This window comes from Mustela putorius, unplaced genomic scaffold (assembly GCF_011764305.1).
Source record: "Mustela putorius furo isolate JIRA1106 unplaced genomic scaffold, ASM1176430v1.1 tig00003901_pilon_pilon_pilon, whole genome shotgun sequence".
NCBI classification, from domain to species: Eukaryota; Metazoa; Chordata; class Mammalia; order Carnivora; family Mustelidae; genus Mustela; species Mustela putorius.
In genome coordinates, this window is record NW_025422049.1 from 21218647 (window position 1) to 21234545 (window position 15899).

Genomic DNA, 15899 nt, shown 5'->3' on the forward strand with positions numbered 1-15899 from the left:
GACTGACAGCCCTCAAGTATGGGTCAAAGCTGAAGCAAACATCTTTCTTCCTGTTCATACCTAACATCAGGACATATTAAAAGTACCTTCTGCTGTCCAATAAAAATATTACAGGGACACCAGGAGAGAGAAGAAAGTCAATGCACTTGCCATAAGAGACCCATCAAAGACACATACTCAATATTGCAATTAAAGAAGTATAAATATTACAAGGCAGCCTGCTTACATTGCCAAGTCCATATTAAAGAGTTTCTTCAGAATGTGTTTCTTTTGTGGGGCACCTGGGTGGCTCAGTCAGTTAAGCATTTGCCTTGGGCTCAGGTCATGATCCCAGGGTCTTCAGACTGAGTCCCGCATGGTGCTCCTCGTTCAGTGGGGAGCCTGCTTCTCCCTCCCCCTGCTTGTGCTTTCCCTCTCGCTCGCTCTCTCTCTCTCTGAAAATAAATAAATACACTCTTTTAAAAAATGTGTTTCTTTTGTAAGGAACTGAAGTGCACAGCAACTGTTACCAAGACTTCTTTCAGTCTCACTGATGGCAAGTGGGTTAAGCCTCTTGGTTAGCCACTGGGTGGCTCAGTGGGTTAAGCCTCTGCCTTCAGTTCAGGTCATGATCTCAGTCCTAGAATCAAGCCTTGCATCAGGGCCTTTGCTTGACAGGGAGCGTGCTTTCCCCCCTTCTCTGCCTGCCTCTCTGCCTGCTTGTGATCTCTCTCTCTCTCTGTCAAATAAATAAATAAAATATTTTTAAAAAAGGCTTCTTGCATGATACACATCTCTGTAGAGCTCAAGATACTCTAAATGACAAGTTCATTAGTTGAACCTGCATAATATTTGGTTCTAGGTCAGAGGGTCTTTACAATAGAAGAACTAACATATGACTAATTTAAGTGAGTCCCGAAGGAAGTTACAATGATAAGTCAAGTGAAAAATAATGTAACCAACTCCAAATCTCTTGAATAACACTTGATCCATTGACAACATATGGCAAATCTCCTAAGCAGTGTTCATATTCTATCTCACTAATGGGTCATATATCTCTTCCTTTACTTTCTGTTCCATTCCTTCCTATAGTTCTTCCAAATTTGGAAAGAAAACAAATTATCAATCTCCTTGATTGCTCCAAATGACTAACAACATCTCCTAATATATTTGCTTTATTAAAATTGGATATATTAAAATGGAACCATAAACTCAACTCAGTCAGAATCTCTTAAGATACTTGTGTGACAATGATGAGCAAAATACAGAATACAAATAGATTATTTATATAGATATTTCACAGAATACGAATAGATTATTCCATATCAAGGCCTATTAAACACAGCCCAATAGCCAACCACAGGCACTAAATTGACTAGCAAAAAATAGCAAGCTGCTTATTATTGCTTTCCAAGTTGACCTCACATCTCTTTTCCCATCACTTTTAATGCATGTCATTTTGTGTTCTTAAAACGTTTCATAGCTTCCAACTATATTTTTAAATTTTATTTAAATTTAAGTTAGTTAACATATAGTGTATTAATTTCAGGAGTAGAATCTAACAGTTCACCAGTTGCATATAATACCCAGTGTTCAAGACACCAAGTGCCTCCCTTAATGCCCATCACTCAATTACGCCATCCCCTGCTGTCTGTAGAATAAATACTACAGTCCATAATTATGGATATAAGGCCCCTCACAATATGACTCCTGCCCTACTCTCCTGTCTTACCTCCAACTAAACTCCCCATTATTTCTTATGTTTCAGCCACACTAATCTTCATAAGCCAGCTAGAATATGTTATGCTCTCTCTCACCTACAGGACCCCACACATGCTCCTGACTAATTTTCAGAATGCTAGTACTTCTTCACCTGGCTAAATTTTCTCATCTTCTAAGTCTTACTTAAATATATAATTCCTCCTGAGTGTTTCTTCTGATTTGCAGGTCTGATGAGATCCTTCACTTTAAAATATCAATTGTCCTTCACCTCCCCATGAAAATGCCCAGTACACATCGAAATATTTCTTCAGTGTTTGTCTTTATTTTTATTCTTATTCTTTTTCTTTTTAATTTAAATTTTTTATTTTTTATAAACATATATTTTTATACCCAGGGTACAGGTCTGTGAATCGCCAGGTTTACACACTTAACAGCAATCACCATAGCACATACCCTCCCGAATGTCCATAACCTCACTCCCCTTCTCCAAACCCCCTCCCCCAGCAATCCTGAGTCTGTTTTGTGAGATTAAGAGTCACTTATGGTTTGTCTCCCTCCCAATCCCATCTTGTTTCATTTATTGTTTTCCTACCCCCTTAACCCCCCATGTTGTATCACCACTATCTCATATCAGGGAAATCCTATGATAGTTGTCTTTCTCAGCTTGACTTATTTCGCTAAGCATGATACCCTCTAGTTCTATCCACGGTGTCGCAAATGGCAAGAATTCATTTATTTTGATGGCTGCATAGTATTCCATTGTGTATATATACCACATCTTCTTTATCCATTCATCTATTGATGGACATCTAGGTTCGTTCCATAGTTCTATTGTAGACATTGCTGCAAAAACATTCGGGTGCACGTGCCACTTCAGATCACTACGTTTGTATCTTTAGCATAAATACCCAGTAGTGCAATTTCTGGGTCATAGTGTAGTTCTATTTTCAACTTTTTGAGAAACCTCCATGCTGTTTTCCAGAGTGGTTGCACGAGTGTGCATTCCAAACAACAGTGTAGGAGGGTTCCTCTTTCTCTGCATCCTCGCCAGGATCTGTCATTTCCTGACTTGTTAATGTTAGCCATTCTGACTGGTGTGAGGTGATATCTCATTGTGGTTTTGATTTGTATTTCCCTGATGCTGAGAGATATGGAGCACATTTTCATGTGTCTGCTGGCCATCTAGATGTCTTCTTTGCAGAAATGTCTGTTCACCTCTTCTGCCCATTTTGTGATAGGATTATTCTTTCGGTGTTGAGTTTGCTAAGTTCTTATAGATTTTGGACACTAATCCTTTATCTGATATGTCCTTTGCAAATATCTTCTCCCATTCTGTCAGTTGTCTTTTGGTTTTGTTAAGTGTTTCCTTTGCTGTGCAAAAGCTTTTGATCTTGATGAAATCCCAATAGTTCATTTTTGCCCTTGCTTCCCTTGCATTTGGCGATGTTCCTAGGAAGATGTTGCTGCGGCTGAGGTCGAAGAGGTTGCTGCCTGTGTTCTCCTCAAGGGTTTTGATGAATTCATTTCTCACATTGAGGTACGTCATCCCTTTTGAGTTTATTTTCTTGTGTGGTGTAAGAAAATGGTCCAATTGCATTTTTCTGCATGTGGCTGTCCAATTTTCCCAACACCATTTGTTCAAGAGGCTGTCTTTTTTTCCATTGGACATTCTTTCCTGCTTTGTCGAAGATTAATTGAACATAGAGTTGAGGGTCTATTTCTAGGCTCTCTATTCTGTTCCATTGATCTATGTGTCTGCTTTTGTGCCAGTACCATGCTGTCTTGATGATGACAGCTTTGTAATAGACTTGAAGTCCGGAATTGTGATGACACCAACATTGGCTTTCTTTCTCATTATTCCTTTGGCTATTCGAGGTCTTTTCTGGTTCCATATAAATTTTAGGATTATTTGTTCCATTTCTTTGATAAAGACAGGTGGTACTTTGATAGGAATTGCATTAAATGTGTAGATTGCTTTAGGTAGCATAGACATTTTCACAATATTTATTCTTCCTATCCAGGAGCATGGAACATTTTTCCATTTCTTTGTGTCTTCCTCAATTTCTTTCATGAGTACTTTATAGTTTTCTGAGTATAGATTCTTTGCCTCTTTGGTTAGGTTTATTCCTAGGTATCTCATAGTTTGGGTACAATTGTAAATGGGATGGACTCCTTAATTTCTCTTTCTTCTGTCTTGTTGTTGGTGTAGAGAAATGCAACTGATTTCTGTGCATTGATATTATATCCTGACACTTTTCTGAATTGCTGTACAAGTTCTAGCAATTTTGTAGTGGAGTCTTTTGGGTTTTCCACATATAGTACCATATCATCTGAGAAGAGTGATAGTTTGACTTCTTCTTTGCCGATTTGGATGCCTTTAATTTCCTTTTGTTGTCTGATTGATGAGGCTAGGACTTCTAGTACTATGTTGGACAGCAGTGGTGATAATGGATATCCCAGCCGTGTTCCCGACCTTAGCGGAAAAGCTTTCAGTTTCTCTCCATTGAGAATGATATTTGTGGTGGGTTTTCCATAGATGGCTTTGATAATATTCAGGTATGTGCCCTCTATCCCTACACTTTGAAGAGTTTTGATCAGGAAGGGATGCTGTACTTTGTCAAATGCTTTTTCAGCATCTATTGAGAGTATCATATGGTTCTTGTTCTTTCTTTTATTGATGTGTTGTATCACATTGATTGATTTGCGGATGTTGAACCAACCTTGCAGCCCTGGAATAAATCCCACTTGGTCGTGGTGAATGATGCTTTTAATGTACTGTTGAATCCTATTGGCTAATATTTTGGTGACAATTTTCGCATCCGTGTTCATCAAGGATATTGGTCTGTAGTTCTCTTTTTTCATGGGATCCTTGTCTGGCTTTGGGATCAAGGTGATGCTGGCCTCATAAAATGAGTTTGGAAGTTTTCCTTCCATTTCTATTTTTTGGAACAGTTTCAGGAGAATAGGAATTAGTTCTTCTTTAAATGTTTGGTAGAATTCCCCCAGTGGGCTGCCTGGCCCTGGGCTTTTGTTTGTTTGGAGATTTTGATGACTGTTTCAATTGCCTTACTGGTTATGGGTCTGTTCAGGCTTTCTATTTCCTCCTGGTTCAGTTTTGGTAGTTTATATGTTTCTAGGAATGCATCCAGCTCTTCCATATTGTCAAATTTGTTTGTGTAGAGTATGTTTTTCTAATTGTATATATTTCATTGGTGTTAGTTGTGATCTCTCCTCTTTCATTCATGATTTTATTGATTTGGGTCCTTTCTCTTTTCTTTTTGATAAGTCTGGCCAGGAGTTTATCAATCTTATTAATTCTTTCAAAGAACCAGTTACTAGTTTCATTGATATGTTCTATTGTTTTTTTGGTTTCTATTTCATTGATTTCTGCTCTGATCTTTATGATTTTTCTTCTCCTGCTGGGTTTAGGGTTTCTTTATTGTTCTTTCTCCAGCTCCTTTAGATGTATAGATAGGTTGTGGACCTGAGACCTTTCTTGTTTCTTGAGAAAGGCTTGTATGGCTATATATTTTCCTCTCAGGGCTTCCTTTGTTTTGTCCCACAGATTTTGAAACATTGTGTTTCCATTATCATTTGTTCCCATGAATTTTTTCAATTCTTCTTTAAATTCCTGGTTGACCCATTCATTCTTTAGTAGGATGGTGTTTAGTCTCCATGTATTTGGGTTCTTTCCAAATTTCCTCTTGTGATTGAATTCTAGCTTCAGAGCATTGTGTTCTGAAAATATGCAGGGAATGATCCCAATCTTTTGATACTGGTTGAGACCTGATTTAGGACCTAGAATGTGATCTATTATGGAGAATGTTCCATGTGCACTAGAGAATAATGTGTATTCTGTTGCTTTGGGATGGAATGTTCAGAATATATCCGTGATGTCCATCTGATCCAGTGTGTCATTTAAGGCCTTTATTTCCTTGTTGATCTTTTGCTTGGATGATCTGTCCATTTCAGTTAGGGTAGTGTTAATGTCCCCTACTATTATTGTATTATTGTTGATGTGTTTCTTTGATTTTGTTATTAATTGGATTATATAGTTGGCTGTTCCCACGTTGAAAGCATAGATATTTAAAATTGTTAGATCTTCTTGTTGGACAGATCCTTTGAGTATGATATAGTGTCCTTCCTCATCTCTTATTATAGTCTCTGGCTTAAAATCTAATTGATCTGATATAAGGATTGCTACTCCTGCTTTCTTCTGATGTCCAATAGCATGGTAAATTCTTTTCCACCCCTCACTTTAAAACTGGAGGTGTCTTTGGGTTTAAAAGGAGTTTCTTATAGGCAACATAAAGATGGGTTTTGTTTTTTTATCCATTCTGATACCCTGTGTCTTTTGATTGGGACATTTAGTCCATTAACTTTCAGGGTAACTATTGAAAGATATGAATTTAGTGCCATTGTATTGTCTGTAAGGTGACTGTTACTGTATATTGTCTCTGTTCCTTTCAGATCTACCACTTGTAGGCTCTCTCTTTGTTTAGAGGACCCCTTTCAATATTTCCTGTAGAGCTGATTTGGTGTTTGCAAATTCTTTCAGTTTTTGTTTGTCCTGGAAGTTTTTAATCTCTTCTTCTATTTTCAATGATAGCCTAGCTGGATATAGTATTCTTGGCTGCATGTTTTTCTCATTTAGTGCTCTTAATATATCATGCCAGATCCTTCTGGCCTACCAGGTCTCTGTGGATAAGTATGCTGCCAATCTAATATTTTTAACATTGTATGTTGCAGACTTATTTTCCTGGGTTGCTTTCAGGATTTTCTCTTTGTCACTAAGACTTGTAAATTTTACTATTAGGTTATGGGGTGTGGACCTATTCTTATTGATTTTGAGGGGCGTTCTCTGCACCTCATGGATTTTGATGCTTGTTCCCTTTGCCATTTTGGGGAAATTCTCTGAAGTATACCTTCTGCTCCCCTCTCTCTTTCTTCTTCTTCTGGAATCCCAATTATTCTAATGTTGTTTCGTCTTATGGTGTCACTTATCACTCAAATTCTCCCCTCATGGTCCTGTAGCTATTTGTCTCTCTTTCGCTCAGCTTCTTTATTCTCTGAATTTCGTCTTTTATATTGCTAATTCTTTCTTCTACCTCATTTATCCTAGAAGTGAGAGCATCCATTTTTTATTGCACCTCATTAATAGCTTTTTTGATTTCAACTTGGTTGGATTTTAGTTCTTTTATTTCTCCAGAAAGGGCTTTTATATCTCCCGAGAGGGTTTCTCTAATATCTTCCATGCCTTTTTTGAGCCTGGCTAGAACCTTGAGAATAGTCATTCTTAACTCTAGATCTGACATATTACCAATATCTGTATTGATTAGGTCCCTAACCTTCGGTACTACCTCTTATTCTTTTTTTTGTGGTGAATTTTTCCACCTTGTCATTTTGTCCAGATAAGAGTATATGAAGGAGCAATTAAAATACTAAAAGGGTGGCAACAACCCCAGGAAAATATGCTTTATCCAAATCAGAAGAGATCCCAAATCATAAGGGGGAGAAGGGGGGATAAAAAGAGGTTCAGAAAGAAAAAAAAAAAGAAACAAGTAAAAAAAGAAAACAAATAAAGAAAAAGTATAAAAAAGAAAAAATATATGTATTAGATAAAATAGTTAAAAACGTTAAAAAATGAAAAGCGTAAAAGTGAAAAAAATTTTAGCAGAAGAGAAAAAAATTGAAAAGAAAAAAAAAACTAAATTAACTGCAAGACTAAAGAATCATAGGGAGAAAGCCATGAGTTCTGTGCTTCGCTTTCTCCTCCTCTGGAATTCTGCTGCTCTCCTTGGTATTGAAACTGCACTCCTTGGTAGGTGAACTTGGTCTTGGCTGGATTTCTTGTAGATCTTCTGGGGAAGGGGCCTGGTGTAGTGATTCCCAAGTGTCTTTGCCCCAGGTGGAATTGCACCACCCTTACCAGGGGCTGAGTAATCCGTTCGGGTTTGCTTTCAGGAGCTTTTGTTCCCTGAGCACTTTCCGTAGAGTTCTGGAGGACGGGAATGAAAATGGCGGCCTCCTGGTCGCCAGCCTGGAGGATCCGAGAGCCCAGGGCCCCACTCCTCAGTGCGCCCTCAGAGAATAGCGCCCAATAACTCCCGTTTTCCTGACCTCCGGCGGTGCCCCGAGCTCACCAAGCCTGCGACCAGTTCAAGGTAACCCCGAGCTGTGAGCTCACTCTCGGCTCTGTCTCTGTAGCTGGCTTCCCCGTTCTAATACTTGTAAACTCTGCGACACTCAGACACCCCCGATCCTTCTGTGCTTTACCCCGGTTTAGCCTCTGGAGCGATGTCCCTCAGCGGAACAGACTTTTAAACGTCCTGATTTTGTGCTCCATTGCTCTGCCACTTGCCGGGAGCTGGACCCTCCCCCTGGGATCTATCTTCCCGTCGCTTTGGATTCACTTCTCTGCTAGTCCTACCTTTCAGAAAGTGGTTGATTTTCTGTTTCTAGAACTACTGTTCTTTTCTCTTCAATATGCCATTGGATTTGTAGGTGTTTGCAAACTTTAGATAAGCTATCTAGCTGATCTCCTGCTTGCTGAAGTAGTTTCAGCATGCTACTTCTCCGCCATCTTGACTCCTCCCTGATCCAAACATTTTAAGCAGGGTGGTCTTTAGCTTCCAGTTGTCTGAATTCCATCCAAACTTTTTCTTGTGGTTGAGTTCCAGTTTCAAAGCACTGTGGTCTGAGAATATGCAGGGAATAATCTCAATCCTTTGGCATCAGTTGAGCCTTGATTTGTTACCCAGTATGTGGTCTATTCTGGAGAAGGTTCTATGTGCACTCAAAAAGCATGGGTATTCTGTTGTTTTAGGGTGGAATGGTCTGTATATATCTATGAATTCCATCTGGTCCAATGTGTCATTCAATGCTCTCATTTCTTTATTGATTTTCTGCTTGGATGATCTGTCTATTAATGAGAGTGGTGTGTTAAGTTTCCCTAACATTAATGTATTCATATCAATATGACTCTTTATCTTGATTAACCACTGTCTTATGTAGTTGGCTGCTCCTGTATTGGGGCATAAATATTTACAATTGTTAGATCTTCTTGTTGGATAGACCATTTAAGAATGATGTAGTGTCCTTCTTTTTCTCTGACCATAGTCTTTAGTTTAAAATCTAATTTATCTGATATGAGAATCACTATCCCAGCTTTCTTTTGAGGCCCATTGACATGAACGATGTTTTTTTTTTTATCCCTTCACTTTCAGTTTGAATGTATATTACATTCCAAATGGGTCTCTTGTAGACAACATATGGACAGGTCCTGTCATTTTATCCAATCTGCAACCCTGTGGCATTTTATGGGAGCATTTAGGCCATTCACGTTGAGAGTGATTATTGAAATATACTTTTTTATTGACATCATGTTGCCTGTCAAGTCCTTGTTTCTATAGATTGTCTCTGTAAATTTTTGTTTTGTGACACTCTTGGGTTCTTTCTTCTTTTGTAGAACCCTCCCTTTAGTATTTCTTGTAGTGTTGGCTTGGTGGTCACATACTCTTTTAAACCTTGCCAGTCATGGAAACTCTTTAACTCTCCATCAATTTTGAATGTCAACCTTGTTGGATAAATTATTCTTGGCTGCATGTTCTTCTCATTTAGTGTCCTGAATATGTCTTGTCACCCCTTTCTGGCTTGCCAGGTTTCTGTGGACAGGTCTGACGTTACTCTGATGGACCTTCTTCTGTAGGTAAGGAATATCTTCCCCCTAGCTGCTCTCTAAAGCTGTTGTCTAAAATTATGATTTGTAAGTCTTACAAGCAAATGCCTCGAGGTCATTCTAGATTCATTGATCTTTGGGGTGTTCTTTCTACCTCTAGGACATGAATGCTGGTTCTATTCCTCAGATTGGGAATATTTTCATGGAGAATTTGTTCAACTATATCTTCTAGTCTTCTTTCTTTCTCCTCCCCCTCAGAGATCCCAATAATTGTGATGCCCCATAATCAATAATTTTTAAGAATTGTTAGGAAAGACCAGTGGGCCACAACTACCATGGTACCTACAGACCCTACCACTAGAGAAACTTCCTTAGGTTAAAACATTGTTCCAAGACTCTTCTTAAATACTATTTTTACTTTGAAGTTATAGCACATTTTAAACTATGAGTAATCATAAATATGCACTGAACATAGTTTATTAAATATAGGAACAGAAAGTTTTATCACAGAATGAAAAAAGTTAAAGGAACAGTGTCTACTACAGATTGCAAATCTAGGCAAGATCCAGAAGTGGGGTCTGTGACCCTACCAGAATCTAACACAAAGATACCAGGTATATGTATTTGTAATAGTCAGGCAAAGAATAAAGAATACCAAAGATAAACATCACTTCCCTCACAATTCTGTTAAAAGTTGATCCTGCATTTCAACGTCCCACTTTCACAGTAAAATTCTCCCCTTAACCTAGACCCCAAAACATGAAAGGGCAATGATCATGGAGATGGCTGCAACTAGCCAGTTCCTTTTGTGTCCATAGCAGTTGTTGGGAATAAAAAGTCACAGAGCTCTTGTAAAAACTGGCTACATGCCACTTCTGCTTCTTGCTCCCACCCGAACTATAATTTTCTGTCTCTTAGCAGTTATGGTAGAAAGGCAAATGGAGAGTACGAAACATGTTTAATCCCTTGATATAGGAAAACAAGCCTACTGTTATTCCCCATTGTCACAACCCATTAACACAAACTTATGAGGTATTTTTTTTTATTCAGAAGAACTAACTAGACAACTATAACTCCTTGGAGGACAGACACTGACTGACATTTCATTAAAAGTGTGCTAAAAGAACAATATAATATAATATAAATTATATAAATATTATATTATATATTATATTATATTAATACTATACTATAATATAATACAATACCCAATCCTGTATTTCTGAAACCTAACTGTTCAATAATTTCTGTGAAGAAAATCTGTCAATTTCTAGACAAAAAGAATGTTTCACATCATTTACCTGAAGGACTACTATGAGTAACAGTAAAAATGCAAACTCCATTCAACTCTCATTTGATGTTTAAAAGGCAGTTAGAACTCAGGCTATTCATAGGCACCTGGTTGGCTCAGTTGGTAGAGCATGTGACTCTTGATCTTGGGGTTGTGAGTTTGAGCCCCACACTGGGTGTAGAGATCACTTAAAACTAAAATCTCAAAAACAAACAAAAAAACCCTCAAACTATCCAAAACAGAATGAAAAATCTTTTCCCAAACACTTGCTCTGCCTCTCATAATTGGTGCCTCCGTTAAATACATTTCCAATCACCTGAACTCCAAAGCTAGAACCTTCAAAGTAACCCCAAACTCTTCTTCATAGCACATGTCCAAATTAGTCATTAACATCTTTCATATCTATTCCCTCTTCTCTGTCCTATCACTATTACCTTACTTCAAGGAACCCATATTTTTCTCACTGGATTCTTACCAAAGCTTTGGAAAAAGCTTCTGCCATTTTTCAATCAATTTTTCATTTTTGCCTGCAGATTTATCTTCATAAAAAACACACTTTATCATGCCTCTCTTCATAACAAAGTTCTCCTCTGGCTCCCTGTGTGTTCTATCATGAAATCCAAATTCCTATATGCAATTGGAAGGCCATCTATAATGACCTCAACTACTCTAAACTTCTTACTATTTTTAATACTAGCCTGTTTTCTGACTCTTATTACTAAACATGCTAGACCCTCACCCTACAATGTCTCTCTCCAACCTGGAAATTGCTCCTCCCTCACAGCCACAAAATAGTGACCATCTAAACTTCTCAATAGCTAACCTCTGAAAAATCCTGGATGCAAGAGGAAGGGATGATAATAAGGGTGTGCAGACTCAGGTACACCCAGAAGCATAACAGCTAAACCAAACAATTAAAAGCCTGAAAATGGAGGAATAAATGTTTTGGTCCCCAACTTCCCTTTTAATTATTTACAATGATGATACCAAATACTGAGGTCCCCTGCCTGGATCCCTCAATTTTGCTCTCCTGCCTAGTATCTCAAGCCCAACTCCAATCTTTACTACATCCTCACTAATCTCTGTATTATTTGGTTACACCCTCCCAGCCAGGGATTCTAAGTCTGGTATGTATTAACTTGGATGGAAAAAAAGTTGGACCATTATTTTCACTCACTTCTGATGGAAATTCATCATTTCTTCCCATTATGAATCTAGACAATAAACCATAGTACCCTTAGCTGAACCTGTAACTTTGTCATTAATAGAAATCACAGATGATTTTGTATTACACTACAATTGCAGCAGATATCTTAAAATATTACTTACACTCATCCTCTACTTCAAATTATGATAGTATAAAACTTGCTACTAGATCTCATTAGTGTGTTAATAAAAAGAATGCAAATTATTATGTAAATTTTTAAAAATATTTTGATAACTGAATTTCTATATAATAGACTTCCTTTGTGATCCTATGTATTTTATTTAATGCATATATAAAAAGTTTTGTGAGAAGTGATCCATAGTCTTCAACCAACTACCAAAAGCTACCAAAGCATCAAAAAGTTTAAGAATACCTCCTCTAGAGCAATCTTTTTCCAAATACCAACCTATAACACAATTGACATTCCCAGCCCCCACCCTCGGAGATTCTGATTAGTTTGCTAGGCAAGGAACCTCATTCTGAACCAGCATTCCCCGGTGATTTTTATGTATGGACTTCTTAGACATTTTTTTGATAGACACTAATTTAGGAATATATTACCTAGGTCATATTATCTAGTTTGAGAATGGTATTCTACTTGCACAATCTGATAAAAAATGGTAAGCTGTTACCTTTTGAGAAGTACTCTATTTTTATGACTTGAATATTCTCACAGCTTTGCAGATTGTGAGATAGATATTCTAATTCTTAATATTTACAGAAAATGCAATCTTTGTCACTTTAGGGAAGGAAAATCAACAAGAAAAAGACATATTTTCTTAGGCCAAGCATCAAGATGACTTGCAAGGTTGAAATATTTGAAATGTGTTGGACTTTCTTCATCAAGATAAGAAGATCAGTGACAGTTGCCATATTTTCTGTTTTATCTTTCCCCCAACTATGATAAATCCACCACCACTGCTGCCACCACCACCCTCGTGATCATCATCATCATTAAAAGCATTTCCCATCCATCCAACTTGTCTCCTGCACCCTGTGTCATCCCTATCTCAACACATGACATCTCCAGCCAGCCAGAACCTTGGCATCACTGTTGACTCCCTACTTCCTATTTCCACATTAAATCCAACTGTAAGTCTAACTAATGTGATTTACAAAATTACCCAATTTGACACATCTTTTCATCTTCCCTGGAATCACACTAGCTAAGGTCACTACCATCTTTCTCCTGGACCACAGCAGCATCTCTCAACTGCTATCCATGCCAACCTCATTTACACCCACTCCATTCCCTACACAGCTTCCAGAGTGAGATTTTGAAAATGTATATCTGATTATGTCATCATCCATCTCAAAATTTTTCAATGACTCCTTGTTTCCTCTGGATATACTCTAAGTGCCTTAGCATGGCATGCAAAACCATGCATTATCTTGACTTCTGCTACTTCTCTAATTTAATTACCTCTCTCCCCACTCTTTAAAGTCTAGCTACATTGCCCTTCTTTCTAGGTGCTTTTTGCCACCTGAGGAGTTAGGCACATTCTGTCCCTTCTTTCCCTAATGCTTAGTACCCCAACATTTTACATAGTTATTTTTCATCTTATAGGTTTCAACTTAGATATCACCTCTTCAAAGAAGCCTTCCTAAACAATTCTACTTTAGTTGGCCTCTTGTCCAATCACTATCACAGCCCCCTGTTCATTTTCTTCATAGCAATTATCATATGCTATTATATTTATATACTTGTTTACTGCTTATCTTTATCACTAGAGTATAAGCTTTTAGAAAACAAAAATACATCTGTCTTATTTGACATTTATGTTCAGTGTATTTTATGGTGCCTAGTAATAGCAGGTGCTCAATAAATATTTATTGATTAAATGAACAAATGAAAGAGCAATTCTTTCAGTGTGCTAGGTCTAAACAGGGTAACCAAGACATCATAGCACTTTTAGAAGCTGTATGAGAGACAATGGTGTTTGATAGATACCACTGATGGAGATGGATGTATACAAAACTAGGAAAACAACAAACAATTATTAGAATTAAACATCAAACATGTAAAGTAAAATGTGATATGCACAGTGTGTGTAGTAAGGGAGAGGAGGTTATTAAAGTTTCAAATTTAGCCATAATAGTTTCTTGACTTCAAGCCAACAACTATTTCTTGCTCACATACTAAATGCTAGTATTCCTAGACCTAATACAGGTCTAAGGATACATGACTAAGATATAGAAGCTCCAGAAAGATAAATATTACTGTCTGTTTTTTTCACTGCTGTATCTCTCTAGGCCTAGTACAGTGTCTGGCAAAAATAAGTCTTCTGTAAGTATTTGTGACAGAAATGCAAGCAAGAAGACAAGCATGAATCAGTTCTTAACACCAAAGAAGAGAGAAATAAGAAACAAATCCATAATAAAAAGTTATAGTAAGTACAGTAATGGAAGTATGGGGGGAAAGCACAAATATAGCCCAGAGGAAGGAGTGGGGTCAGTGGTAGAAAGAAAATGTTTAATTAGGAAGCACCTATCTGAGCTAGGTCTGAAAACTAATGGAAATTTATTGGAAATACTGGGGTGGAAGATTTGGCTGATGGGACATCCATGTAAGGAAAATAGCATATGTTCAAATGCATAAAAGAGTAAGAAAGCATGCCATATTCAGAAAATTTCAAATCATTTGGTATAGCAGGAACATTATATGGGGGTGGGTAGGTGGTAAAGCTAGAGGGTAAAGAACTATGGTGTAGAAATTTTAAGAAACTTTGGAAGGGATTAGTCAGGTTTTTATGTTATTTTTGGATAGAAGATAAGACTGAATCCAGAAGCAGATATACCAATTAGGAGGCTATCACAATAACCCATACAGTCTCAGTTCCTCAATTTTATGGAAAAGGACATTGAGTTTCAAATTTCTAGTGGACTTTTGCAAGGTTACCCAAGTGCTTACTGATGAAATCCATGTTTTCTAAGTGGAAGTTTTTTTCTTAGTACTGGATTCTCCCCCAAAACATTTTTTCTCAATTCTTCTTTTTTATTGGGGTATAATTAACAAACAAGATTATATTAGTTTCAGGCATACTTCTCTTATCAATTCCTTTTTTAGAATATTTTTTAATTTTCATATTCACATTCATAGTCCATTCCTTCATCGTGTTTACCCTTATGTGTGTGTGTGTGTGTGTGTGTGTGTATATATTTATATTTATATGCATATATATATATTTTTTCTTTCTTAAAAATTTTGGGAGGCAGTTTTTTCAAACAGACCAAAATACACCCAAAATCAACTGTGTGGCTCTGTTCTATTCACCAGTTTTGTGTGTGTGTGTGTGTGTGTGTGTGTATATATATATATATATAATTTTTTTCCCTCCCTTCTCCCCTCTGTTTCGGGCCCCTTCCAATTTGGTTACCATATATATATATATTTTTAAAGGATATTTATTTATTTATTTGACAGATCACAAGTAGGCAGAGAGGCAGGCAGAGAGAGAGAGGAGGAAGCAGGCTCCCCACTGAGCAGAGAGCCCAATGTGGGACTCGAACCCAGGACCCTGGGATCATGACCTGAGCCGAAGGCAGAAGCTTTAACCCACTGAGCCACCCAGGTGCCCTGGTTACCATATATTTTTATAGGGTTATTGCTACTCTTAGTATTTTGTTCTCTCATTTATCTATTCTTATCTGGATAAAACGACAGGGCAGAAAATGTCATCTCAAAAAAAAAAAAAAAAGAGGCAATATAATGGCCTGGAACTTATCAATAAAAACATTAGTAAGATGTCAGAACTAGAGTTCAGAATGACGATAATTAAGGTGGTAGGTGGGCTCAGAGAAAGCATGGAAGATACTAGAGATTCCCTTTCTAGAGAAATAAATTCCCTTTCTGGAGAAATAAAAGAACAACAATCTAACCAAGTTAATCAAAAATCAATTAAAGAGGTGCAATAAAAAATGGAGGCTCTTACTGCTAGAATAAATGAGGCAGAAGAGAGAATTAGTGATATAGAAGAACAATGATGGAGAATAAAGAAGCTGAGCAAAAGAGAGACAAACAT